The 14,042-nt window shown below is 30.6% G+C and overlaps 1 protein-coding gene and 1 long non-coding RNA gene across 2 annotated transcripts in view; both read right to left on the minus strand.

The window, feature by feature from the left end:
• Window positions 1–14,042, minus strand: part of LOC149476073 (uncharacterized) — a 359,309-nt gene that overhangs the window by 69,275 nt on the left and 275,992 nt on the right. The window lies entirely within an intron of this gene.
• The window catches only part of LOC149476080 (E3 ubiquitin-protein ligase COP1-like), a 143,251-nt gene that overhangs the window by 17,760 nt on the left and 111,449 nt on the right, over window positions 1–14,042 (minus strand). The gene's annotated exons all lie outside the window — the stretch shown is intronic.

A 14,042-nucleotide genomic window follows, 5' to 3' on the forward strand; every position in this document is an offset into this window, starting at 1 on the left:
TGTCTGTTTGTCTGTTTGTCTGTTTGTCTGTAAGTTTGTCCGAGCTAATCTCGAAAAGTACTGCATAGATTGACTTCAAATTTTGCATGAATATTACTAACAGGTCGAGTGAGGTTTTTTTAAACATATTATCATGCTATCACCTCCGAGGGAGGAGCTGTGAACCTTTACTTTTCTTACGTATTCCGTGTACTACGACAGCGTACAATCTAAAGACTCATGTTTAAATGTTGTTTTTGAGTAAGCCATGCTATTATCTAGCTTTATACTATAAAAACTACGTCATTTACGTAATTTGGGCAGAGAAACTGTTTAATGAATCTTAGTACTATAAAGACAAATTTGAAACAGCGCCATCTATGAGATTTCGTAAAAATCAAATCAATTTACATGTTAACACTACTGAACACAATGTTAAAAATTAATAATTTAAATATAATTATGTTAGTTATTTATTTAACTCTTTAACCCATAATAAATCTTCCCTTCCCTATAAGGTGCGCTTATAATTATTTGTGTGAATATACTACATTTTTAAAAGTGAGGGTAGATGTATATTATTTTAAGTGAAACTAGACACCATTACGGTTAATCTAATATTGATTGTGTTCATTGGTTACATTTTTAAAAATCTTCGTGTTTTAATAATTCGATCACGAGGCGGGACTCTAATACAAAAAGGTTAGTTCGTTGATAATTATTATTCCTTCATCATTTACATGTTGTTAGTAAAAAATAATATACTTTGTTAATACTTTTGTTCAGTATTTATCTATATGATTATTGCTTGGTCATTAATATATTTTCATGTCGTATACCTAATTATAAACATAAGTGTGATGTGAAACTAGCTGGATTTATTTTTACACACTCACAGTCTTATATTTTGTGTTAATGTTAATAAAAAATATATTTCCTAAATAACTATTATCTATACATATAATAAAATCGTAGGAAAGTCAAAACTGTACATTGAATATTTTTTTAAAAGAATACATAATCCATGATCTATAATCGATATAGAAGCCAAAAACATAGTTTTTAGAATTTTTGTCTGTTTGTCTGTTTGTCGGTTTGTCTGTTTGTCTGTATGTTTGACCGGGCTAATCTCGAAAAGTACTGCATAGATTGACTTCAAATTTTGCGTGAATATTACTAACAGGTCGGGTCAGGCTATAGGCCTTAAATATTATACATATTATCAAGCTATCACCTGCGGGGGAGGAGCTGTGAACCTTTATTTTTCTTACGTATTCTCTGTACTACGATAGCGTACAATCTAAAGACTCATGTTCAAATGTTGTTTTTGAGTAAGCCATGCTATTGTCTACCTTTACACTATAAAAACTACGTCATTTAAGTAATTTTGGCAGAGAAACAGTATAATATCTTAGTATATAATCTTAGTTGTATAAAGACAAATTTAAAACAGCGCCATCTATGAGATTTCATTAAAATCAAATCAATTTACATAATATTAACGCTTCTTGGAAATTCATAATTTAAATATTATGATGTTGGTGAGGTTGTTTTTTTTTAAGTTAAATAAATAATTCATATCTTCCCAGAGTCCATTTCAGGTGCGCTTATATTTCATGTGAATATATGTACTAAATTTTTATAAGTGAGGGTAGATGTTTATTATTTGATGTCAAACAAGACACCATTACAGTTAATATAGGTAATAGTAGATAACAGTGATTGTGTTCATTCGTTACATTGTTATAAATCTTCAGCTTTTTTTTTTAATTTTCGCCTTCTTGCGTTCCCACAAAAGATAAGTTGTAACTTTTGTATTTATTCTTTATAATTATAATTATATAGTTAGACTCATGTTTTATTAGTTAAAGTTAAGTATGACAAAATAAGAAAATGATGAAATTTTATTTTTATGTAGGTACTAGCTGTGCCCGCGACTTCGTCCGCGTGGAATAGTGACTGTATAGTAGTTACTACTTAATTTTTGAAGTGAAAACTTCTTTAGCGGCGTTGAAACTCGCGTCAGGACACGTGACCTGATCGAAAAAGCGTAGACGAATACCATTCCAAAATATCAAACATGCTCAACGTTAATAATCAAGTATTCACTTCTGCCGGCACTCCCGGAGTGCAACCCTTCTTTTTTATTGAATTTAAAGGAAAAACACGTACTACCATAAATAATACAAAGAACTATTAGTAAAATTTATTACTAAACTGAGCTAAAAAATAAAAAAATAAATACCTAATTAATTTTCTATGTAAAATTTATTTTTAGGCACCAGAGGGGAAGGGAGCAAATTTATTTTTCTTCCTTCCTTGTATGGATGTTTTTGTTAATAAATCGTGAAGCAACTGAGCGCCGAGACAAACGTCAAAACGCAAAGGAATAGAATCCGCTATCGATACTAATAATTGACATAAGCTAATGATGTTTTGCTAAGGATTTGTTCACCCTACCAACGACGACGACGACCACAAACAAAATTTTCATCCAGTCGCAATTTAACAAAATAGTGCTAAACACAATTAGAATAAAATATTAAAATTTCCTGTCGTTCTGGTGCTTGGAATTTTTTTTTGAATGAATGAATAAATAGATTTTTCGTAGAAACGGTAGCTCCTAGAAAATCGAAAAAAATCTATTTTTTATTAATTGACCTCGAAATTTTTTTCTTCCGAGTACCAGTATGACGGGAAATTTTAATATTTTATTTTGAACAAATTTGGTCTGGATGAGAATTTTGGTCGTTGTCGTCGTCGTAATTTTGGTAGTGTGACCGAACCATTACTAAAATGTGATGAGCCTAAGTCAATAATAATTAGCGATAGCAGTTTCTATTCCATAGCGTTTATTCTAATCTCTGCCGTCTCGGCCTGCAGATCTTTCCTGTCTCACGCCTGTAGTAACTAAACCGTTTAGACCGTGCAATAAAAATTAATAAATACCATTTTAAATATTTATAAAAATAAAAAAACAAAGTCGTCGGAGCTGCCATACCATCATTATCATATCATATTTTATATTTTTTTTATAATGGTACTTAATTTTAAAGATCCTCGGGAAGTTTGTAAAATTATTGTTTATTCCTTTACATTCGTTGCGTTGGTTTTTTTTTTAATTTTTAAATTTTAAACTTCGGTTTCTTATTTTCAAGTAAGCGAGACCTACCTCCATTTTACATTCCTATATCATATTGATATCTATAAGTTTGTTGCTCCTTGACATCATCATCAACCGTGCACAAATTGTAATGGACCACAGTGACAAAAGAAGTGGTATCTTTAGGAAAAAAAATTGCCAAGGGCCAGGCCTATGTGGCTTTGAGTAGAGTTCAAAATTTCCAGTGTGTGGCTATCCTCTCGCTCCCATATCCCCCTCTTCTTTAATAGACTTTCAACCCATTCCCTTTCCACCCCTAGTAAATGGGATAACCGATTTTGATGTAAACCATATTATTATCTAATTGTACCTATATGTACACGTCATATCCTGTCGTTTGATGCTCCATTTGGTTTATTTATCTAACCACTGTCACCCCTAAAGTGCCCTATATGTAATAAACGGATGAACCGATTTCGATAAAACATTATTAATTGTAATTCACACGTTGCTCTTTCATATTTTGATATATCTACCGCTTGAGTATATTATTTGACAACATTCCATTATTGTTCATTCCCACTTTTACCGCTGTAATCTAATAGAAGCTGTAATGGATAAACCGAATTGGATAAAAATATAACTAATATTTTTTCCCACATTCCCACTTTTACCCCTATAAAGGTATAATAAATGGATGAAACAATTTTGATACACTTTATCTAAGAACCAGCGTCGGAAAATATGCTTTAACTACAGTTTTGGGTTTGGGATCGATTTAATAATTTAACCCCTGCTAATTTTTTTTACATATTTTCATTGTACAGACATCACTTTTCTAGAATTTTATTATATGTATTGATGATTGATGATTGATGATTGACCACGCGCAAGGTTACTAATTTCCACTACATCCTCACGCAAATCGCCAATTTTTATTAACATTGAATCTGTTAATAAAAAAAATCAAAAGATAACCGTACCTTATTTTATTAAAAAGCTAATAACAAATAAAGTTTTATCAAGAACTAAAGTGACCTTCTTTATAGTCTTGTAAAAGTTATACCTACATAAAAATAAAATTTCATCATTTTCTTATTTTGTCATACTTAACTTTAACTAATAAAACATGAGTCTAACTATATAATTATAATTATAAAGAATAAATACAAAAGTTACAACTTATCTTTTGTGGGAACGCAAGAAGGCGAAAATTAAAAAAAAAAGCTGAAGATTTATAACAATGTAACGAATGAACACAATCACTGTTATCTACTATTACCTATATTAACTGTAATGGTGTCTTGTTTGACATCAAATAATAAACATCTACCCTCACTTATAAAAATTTAGTACATATATTCACATGAAATATAAGCGCACCTGAAATGGACTCTGGGAAGATATGAATTATTTATTTAACTTAAAAAAAAACAACCTCACCAACATCATAATATTTAAATTATGAATTTCCAAGAAGCGTTAATATTATGTAAATTGATTTGATTTTAATGAAATCTCATAGATGGCGCTGTTTTAAATTTGTCTTTATACAACTAAGATTATATACTAAGATATTATACTGTTTCTCTGCCAAAATTACTTAAATGACGTAGTTTTTATAGTGTAAAGGTAGACAATAGCATGGCTTACTCAAAAACAACATTTGAACATGAGTCTTTAGATTGTACGCTATCGTAGTACAGAGAATACGTAAGAAAAATAAAGGTTCACAGCTCCTCCCCCGCAGGTGATAGCTTGATAATATGTATAATATTTAAGGCCTATAGCCTGACCCGACCTGTTAGTAATATTCACGCAAAATTTGAAGTCAATCTATGCAGTACTTTTCGAGATTAGCCCGGTCAAACATACAGACAAACAGACAAACCGACAAACAGACAAAAATTCTAAAAACTATGTTTTTGGCTTCTATATCGATTATAGATCATGGATTATGTATTCTTTTAAAAAAATATTCAATGTACAGTTTTGACTTTCCTACGATTTTATTATATGTATAGATAATAGTTATTTAGGAAATATATTTTTTATTAACATTAACACAAAATATAAGACTGTGAGTGTGTAAAAATAAATCCAGCTAGTTTCACATCACACTTATGTTTATAATTAGGTATACGACATGAAAATATATTAATGACCAAGCAATAATCATATAGATAAATACTGAACAAAAGTATTAACAAAGTATATTATTTTTTACTAACAACATGTAAATGATGAAGGAATAATAATTATCAACGAACTAACCTTTTTGTATTAGAGTCCCGCCTCGTGATCGAATTATTAAAACACGAAGATTTTTAAAAATGTAACCAATGAACACAATCAATATTAGATTAACCGTAATGGTGTCTAGTTTCACTTAAAATAATATACATCTACCCTCACTTTTAAAAATGTAGTATATTCACACAAATAATTATAAGCGCACCTTATAGGGAAGGGAAGATTTATTATGGGTTAAAGAGTTAAATAAATAACTAACATAATTATATTTAAATTATTAATTTTTAACATTGTGTTCAGTAGTGTTAACATGTAAATTGATTTGATTTTTACGAAATCTCATAGATGGCGCTGTTTCAAATTTGTCTTTATAGTACTAAGATTCATTAAACAGTTTCTCTGCCCAAATTACGTAAATGACGTAGTTTTTATAGTATAAAGCTAGATAATAGCATGGCTTACTCAAAAACAACATTTAAACATGAGTCTTTAGATTGTACGCTGTCGTAGTACACGGAATACGTAAGAAAAGTAAAGGTTCACAGCTCCTCCCTCGGAGGTGATAGCATGATAATATGTTTAAAAAAACCTCACTCGACCTGTTAGTAATATTCATGCAAAATTTGAAGTCAATCTATGCAGTACTTTTCGAGATTAGCTCGGACAAACTTACAGACAAACAGACAAACAGACAAACAGACAAACAGACAAAAATTCTAAAAACTATATTTTTGGCTTCTATATCGATTATAGATCATGGAATATGTATTCTTTTAAAAAAATATTCAATGTACAGTTTTGACTTTCCTACGATTTTATTATATGTATAGATGTAGGTACTAGCTGTGCCCGCGACTTCGTCCGCGTGGAATAGTGACTGTATAGTAGTTACTACTTAATTTTTGAAGTGAAAACTTCTTTAGCGGCGTTGAAACTCGCGTCAGGACACGTGACCTGATCGAAAAAGCGTAGACGAATACCATTCCAAAATATCAAACATGCTCAACGTTAATAATCAAGTATTCACTTCTGCCGGCACTCCCGGAGTGCAACCCTTCTTTTTTATTGAATTTAAAGGAAAAACACGTACTACCATAAATAATACAAAGAACTATTAGTAAAATTTATTACTAAACTGAGCTAAAAAATAAAAAAATAAATACCTAATTAATTTTCTATGTAAAATTTATTTTTAGGCACCAGAGGGGAAGGGAGCAAATTTATTTTTCTTCCTTCCTTGTATGGATGTTTTTGTTAATAAATCGTGAAGCAACTGAGCGCCGAGACAAACGTCAAAACGCAAAGGAATAGAATCCGCTATCGATACTAATAATTGACATAAGCTAATGATGTTTTGCTAAGGATTTGTTCACCCTACCAACGACGACGACGACCACAAACAAAATTTTCATCCAGTCGCAATTTAACAAAATAGTGCTAAACACAATTAGAATAAAATATTAAAATTTCCTGTCGTTCTGGTGCTTGGAATTTTTTTTTGAATGAATGAATAAATAGATTTTTCGTAGAAACGGTAGCTCCTAGAAAATCGAAAAAAATCTATTTTTTATTAATTGACCTCGAAATTTTTTTCTTCCGAGTACCAGTATGACGGGAAATTTTAATATTTTATTTTGAACAAATTTGGTCTGGATGAGAATTTTGGTCGTTGTCGTCGTCGTAATTTTGGTAGTGTGACCGAACCATTACTAAAATGTGATGAGCCTAAGTCAATAATAATTAGCGATAGCAGTTTCTATTCCATAGCGTTTATTCTAATCTCTGCCGTCTCGGCCTGCAGATCTTTCCTGTCTCACGCCTGTAGTAACTAAACCGTTTAGACCGTGCAATAAAAATTAATAAATACCATTTTAAATATTTATAAAAATAAAAAAACAAAGTCGTCGGAGCTGCCATACCATCATTATCATATCATATTTTATATTTTTTTTATAATGGTACTTAATTTTAAAGATCCTCGGGAAGTTTGTAAAATTATTGTTTATTCCTTTACATTCGTTGCGTTGGTTTTTTTTTTAATTTTTAAATTTTAAACTTCGGTTTCTTATTTTCAAGTAAGCGAGACCTACCTCCATTTTACATTCCTATATCATATTGATATCTATAAGTTTGTTGCTCCTTGACATCATCATCAACCGTGCACAAATTGTAATGGACCACAGTGACAAAAGAAGTGGTATCTTTAGGAAAAAAAATTGCCAAGGGCCAGGCCTATGTGGCTTTGAGTAGAGTTCAAAATTTCCAGTGTGTGGCTATCCTCTCGCTCCCATATCCCCCTCTTCTTTAATAGACTTTCAACCCATTCCCTTTCCACCCCTAGTAAATGGGATAACCGATTTTGATGTAAACCATATTATTATCTAATTGTACCTATATGTACACGTCATATCCTGTCGTTTGATGCTCCATTTGGTTTATTTATCTAACCACTGTCACCCCTAAAGTGCCCTATATGTAATAAACGGATGAACCGATTTCGATAAAACATTATTAATTGTAATTCACACGTTGCTCTTTCATATTTTGATATATCTACCGCTTGAGTATATTATTTGACAACATTCCATTATTGTTCATTCCCACTTTTACCGCTGTAATCTAATAGAAGCTGTAATGGATAAACCGAATTGGATAAAAATATAACTAATATTTTTTCCCACATTCCCACTTTTACCCCTATAAAGGTATAATAAATGGATGAAACAATTTTGATACACTTTATCTAAGAACCAGCGTCGGAAAATATGCTTTAACTACAGTTTTGGGTTTGGGATCGATTTAATAATTTAACCCCTGCTAATTTTTTTTACATATTTTCATTGTACAGACATCACTTTTCTAGAATTTTATTATATGTATTGATGATTGATGATTGATGATTGACCACGCGCAAGGTTACTAATTTCCACTACATCCTCACGCAAATCGCCAATTTTTATTAACATTGAATCTGTTAATAAAAAAAATCAAAAGATAACCGTACCTTATTTTATTAAAAAGCTAATAACAAATAAAGTTTTATCAAGAACTAAAGTGACCTTCTTTATAGTCTTGTAAAAGTTATACCTACATAAAAATAAAATTTCATCATTTTCTTATTTTGTCATACTTAACTTTAACTAATAAAACATGAGTCTAACTATATAATTATAATTATAAAGAATAAATACAAAAGTTACAACTTATCTTTTGTGGGAACGCAAGAAGGCGAAAATTAAAAAAAAAAGCTGAAGATTTATAACAATGTAACGAATGAACACAATCACTGTTATCTACTATTACCTATATTAACTGTAATGGTGTCTTGTTTGACATCAAATAATAAACATCTACCCTCACTTATAAAAATTTAGTACATATATTCACATGAAATATAAGCGCACCTGAAATGGACTCTGGGAAGATATGAATTATTTATTTAACTTAAAAAAAAACAACCTCACCAACATCATAATATTTAAATTATGAATTTCCAAGAAGCGTTAATATTATGTAAATTGATTTGATTTTAATGAAATCTCATAGATGGCGCTGTTTTAAATTTGTCTTTATACAACTAAGATTATATACTAAGATATTATACTGTTTCTCTGCCAAAATTACTTAAATGACGTAGTTTTTATAGTGTAAAGGTAGACAATAGCATGGCTTACTCAAAAACAACATTTGAACATGAGTCTTTAGATTGTACGCTATCGTAGTACAGAGAATACGTAAGAAAAATAAAGGTTCACAGCTCCTCCCCCGCAGGTGATAGCTTGATAATATGTATAATATTTAAGGCCTATAGCCTGACCCGACCTGTTAGTAATATTCACGCAAAATTTGAAGTCAATCTATGCAGTACTTTTCGAGATTAGCCCGGTCAAACATACAGACAAACAGACAAACCGACAAACAGACAAACAGACAAAAATTCTAAAAACTATGTTTTTGGCTTCTATATCGATTATAGATCATGGATTATGTATTCTTTTAAAAAAATATTCAATGTACAGTTTTGACTTTCCTACGATTTTATTATATGTATAGATAATAGTTATTTAGGAAATATATTTTTTATTAACATTAACACAAAATATAAGACTGTGAGTGTGTAAAAATAAATCCAGCTAGTTTCACATCACACTTATGTTTATAATTAGGTATACGACATGAAAATATATTAATGACCAAGCAATAATCATATAGATAAATACTGAACAAAAGTATTAACAAAGTATATTATTTTTTACTAACAACATGTAAATGATGAAGGAATAATAATTATCAACGAACTAACCTTTTTGTATTAGAGTCCCGCCTCGTGATCGAATTATTAAAACACGAAGATTTTTAAAAATGTAACCAATGAACACAATCAATATTAGATTAACCGTAATGGTGTCTAGTTTCACTTAAAATAATATACATCTACCCTCACTTTTAAAAATGTAGTATATTCACACAAATAATTATAAGCGCACCTTATAGGGAAGGGAAGATTTATTATGGGTTAAAGAGTTAAATAAATAACTAACATAATTATATTTAAATTATTAATTTTTAACATTGTGTTCAGTAGTGTTAACATGTAAATTGATTTGATTTTTACGAAATCTCATAGATGGCGCTGTTTCAAATTTGTCTTTATAGTACTAAGATTCATTAAACAGTTTCTCTGCCCAAATTACGTAAATGACGTAGTTTTTATAGTATAAAGCTAGATAATAGCATGGCTTACTCAAAAACAACATTTAAACATGAGTCTTTAGATTGTACGCTGTCGTAGTACACGGAATACGTAAGAAAAGTAAAGGTTCACAGCTCCTCCCTCGGAGGTGATAGCATGATAATATGTTTAAAAAAACCTCACTCGACCTGTTAGTAATATTCATGCAAAATTTGAAGTCAATCTATGCAGTACTTTTCGAGATTAGCTCGGACAAACTTACAGACAAACAGACAAACAGACAAACAGACAAACAGACAAAAATTCTAAAAACTATATTTTTGGCTTCTATATCGATTATAGATCATGGAATATGTATTCTTTTAAAAAAATATTCAATGTACAGTTTTGACTTTCCTACGATTTTATTATATGTATAGATAACTTTTACAAGACTATAAAGAAGGTCACTTTAGTTCTTGATAAAACTTTATTTGTTATTAGCTTTTTAATAAAATAAGGTACGGTTATCTTTTGATTTTTTTTATTAACAGATTCAATGTTAATAAAAATTGGCGATTTGCGTGAGGATGTAGTGGAAATTAGTAACCTTGCGCGTGGTCAATCATCAATCATCAATCATCAATACATATAATAAAATTCTAGAAAAGTGATGTCTGTACAATGAAAATATGTAAAAAAAATTAGCAGGGGTTAAATTATTAAATCGATCCCAAACCCAAAACTGTAGTTAAAGCATATTTTCCGACGCTGGTTCTTAGATAAAGTGTATCAAAATTGTTTCATCCATTTATTATACCTTTATAGGGGTAAAAGTGGGAATGTGGGAAAAAATATTAGTTATATTTTTATCCAATTCGGTTTATCCATTACAGCTTCTATTAGATTACAGCGGTAAAAGTGGGAATGAACAATAATGGAATGTTGTCAAATAATATACTCAAGCGGTAGATATATCAAAATATGAAAGAGCAACGTGTGAATTACAATTAATAATGTTTTATCGAAATCGGTTCATCCGTTTATTACATATAGGGCACTTTAGGGGTGACAGTGGTTAGATAAATAAACCAAATGGAGCATCAAACGACAGGATATGACGTGTACATATAGGTACAATTAGATAATAATATGGTTTACATCAAAATCGGTTATCCCATTTACTAGGGGTGGAAAGGGAATGGGTTGAAAGTCTATTAAAGAAGAGGGGGATATGGGAGCGAGAGGATAGCCACACACTGGAAATTTTGAACTCTACTCAAAGCCACATAGGCCTGGCCCTTGGCAATTTTTTTTCCTAAAGATACCACTTCTTTTGTCACTGTGGTCCATTACAATTTGTGCACGGTTGATGATGATGTCAAGGAGCAACAAACTTATAGATATCAATATGATATAGGAATGTAAAATGGAGGTAGGTCTCGCTTACTTGAAAATAAGAAACCGAAGTTTAAAATTTAAAAATTAAAAAAAAAACCAACGCAACGAATGTAAAGGAATAAACAATAATTTTACAAACTTCCCGAGGATCTTTAAAATTAAGTACCATTATAAAAAAAATATAAAATATGATATGATAATGATGGTATGGCAGCTCCGACGACTTTGTTTTTTTATTTTTATAAATATTTAAAATGGTATTTATTAATTTTTATTGCACGGTCTAAACGGTTTAGTTACTACAGGCGTGAGACAGGAAAGATCTGCAGGCCGAGACGGCAGAGATTAGAATAAACGCTATGGAATAGAAACTGCTATCGCTAATTATTATTGACTTAGGCTCATCACATTTTAGTAATGGTTCGGTCACACTACCAAAATTACGACGACGACAACGACCAAAATTCTCATCCAGACCAAATTTGTTCAAAATAAAATATTAAAATTTCCCGTCATACTGGTACTCGGAAGAAAAAAATTTCGAGGTCAATTAATAAAAAATAGATTTTTTTCGATTTTCTAGGAGCTACCGTTTCTACGAAAAATCTATTTATTCATTCATTCAAAAAAAAATTCCAAGCACCAGAACGACAGGAAATTTTAATATTTTATTCTAATTGTGTTTAGCACTATTTTGTTAAATTGCGACTGGATGAAAATTTTGTTTGTGGTCGTCGTCGTCGTTGGTAGGGTGAACAAATCCTTAGCAAAACATCATTAGCTTATGTCAATTATTAGTATCGATAGCGGATTCTATTCCTTTGCGTTTTGACGTTTGTCTCGGCGCTCAGTTGCTTCACGATTTATTAACAAAAACATCCATACAAGGAAGGAAGAAAAATAAATTTGCTCCCTTCCCCTCTGGTGCCTAAAAATAAATTTTACATAGAAAATTAATTAGGTATTTATTTTTTTATTTTTTAGCTCAGTTTAGTAATAAATTTTACTAATAGTTCTTTGTATTATTTATGGTAGTACGTGTTTTTCCTTTAAATTCAATAAAAAAGAAGGGTTGCACTCCGGGAGTGCCGGCAGAAGTGAATACTTGATTATTAACGTTGAGCATGTTTGATATTTTGGAATGGTATTCGTCTACGCTTTTTCGATCAGGTCACGTGTCCTGACGCGAGTTTCAACGCCGCTAAAGAAGTTTTCACTTCAAAAATTAAGTAGTAACTACTATACAGTCACTATTCCACGCGGACGAAGTCGCGGGCACAGCTAGTTGTTTATAAATAAAATTAAGTGCATAGCCGTATTATTTAAGTGTGAATTTATCATTTTGACCGCCTCCCTGGTATAATGATTAGCGCGAAGAATCTAGGTGTTGGGTTCGATACTAAATTAAGTATAACGGACTAAATAAAGTAATTCATACATTTATGTTTCAAGAAGAAAAACAATATCAACATACCAAAAGTTATTTTAATGCGAAATACAAGTAAATAAATTTTGCAGGTTCCAGCAAACAAACAAACAAACTATTCAGCTTTATAATCTAAGTAAGTACTTATAGAAAACAACATGTATTTATTTGTTCATTGTTACCTTAAGAAAAGATAAATCCTTTTAAATCATTATTTTTTACATAAATAGACACTTCAAAAAATAATTGTAAATAATTGATAACCGTATCAGCGTACAAAAAAGGCAAAATGTATCAATTAAGTCTTCCTCGTTACACGACTTATGACCTAATCCAGTCTAAAATATATCAGACAATATTTGTGCCTAATTTCATACATAAAAATAACTACCTACGTTAAAAACAACCGACTTCAAAAACGGAAAAGTAAAAAAAAAAAAGATTTGTTATTATTAATTACTACATATTATTTAGATGTGCTTATTATTTTGGGTGCTTTTAGGAGAAATAAAGTAGATAGTTACTGTGTAAAATATTAAGGAGTATATTTTGGGTTTAATTTTAGGCTCTATAGTTATTTTGGGGTCTTAGTAAGTATAAAGAAATGACCTAGATGAGAACTCTATCTTTCTCTCAAATGATTAAACCGAAAAAAATATAGTGTAAAAAATAGATTCTATAATCATTTCGTTAAAATTACAGAGGCACTGTTACGGAATATCCTTTTTATCAACGTCTGTACTATTAACTACTAGCGGTCCGCCCCGGCTTCGCCCGTGGTACATATTTGCGTTTTCTCTACATAAAAACCATCCTCGTACTTCAAGGAATATAATAAAAAAAGAATTATCGAAATCGGTTCAGCCGTTCTCGAGTTATGCGCTTACCAACACATTTTGCGATTCATTTTTATATATAAGAGATTCTGTGCCTACGTCCTACGAAAGGCAAAATAAATTCTGGATTGAATTTAGTGCTTCTAGCCAATGAACAATGGTCTACAAGAACAACAAGATCAAAATTCACTATGATTATAATGGGGAATGATTTAATTTTTATTTCTTAAATAAACTACTCAACGCTATCGATAATGTAGAAGGAAAAATACTATATTTTTGTTATCTAATATTCATAGTCCGGGATACATCGCCCATTTTTGCAAGTGATTACTATCAAGCTAATTTTTCGTGAGTAGCTTTATTTTGATG

The sequence above is a fragment of the Colias philodice genome, chromosome 29, assembly GCF_061535455.1.
Source record: "Colias philodice isolate Cphi_HAF_F1 chromosome 29, ilColPhil1 Martin Lab GWU primary, whole genome shotgun sequence".
Classification (NCBI taxonomy): domain Eukaryota; kingdom Metazoa; phylum Arthropoda; class Insecta; order Lepidoptera; family Pieridae; genus Colias; species Colias philodice.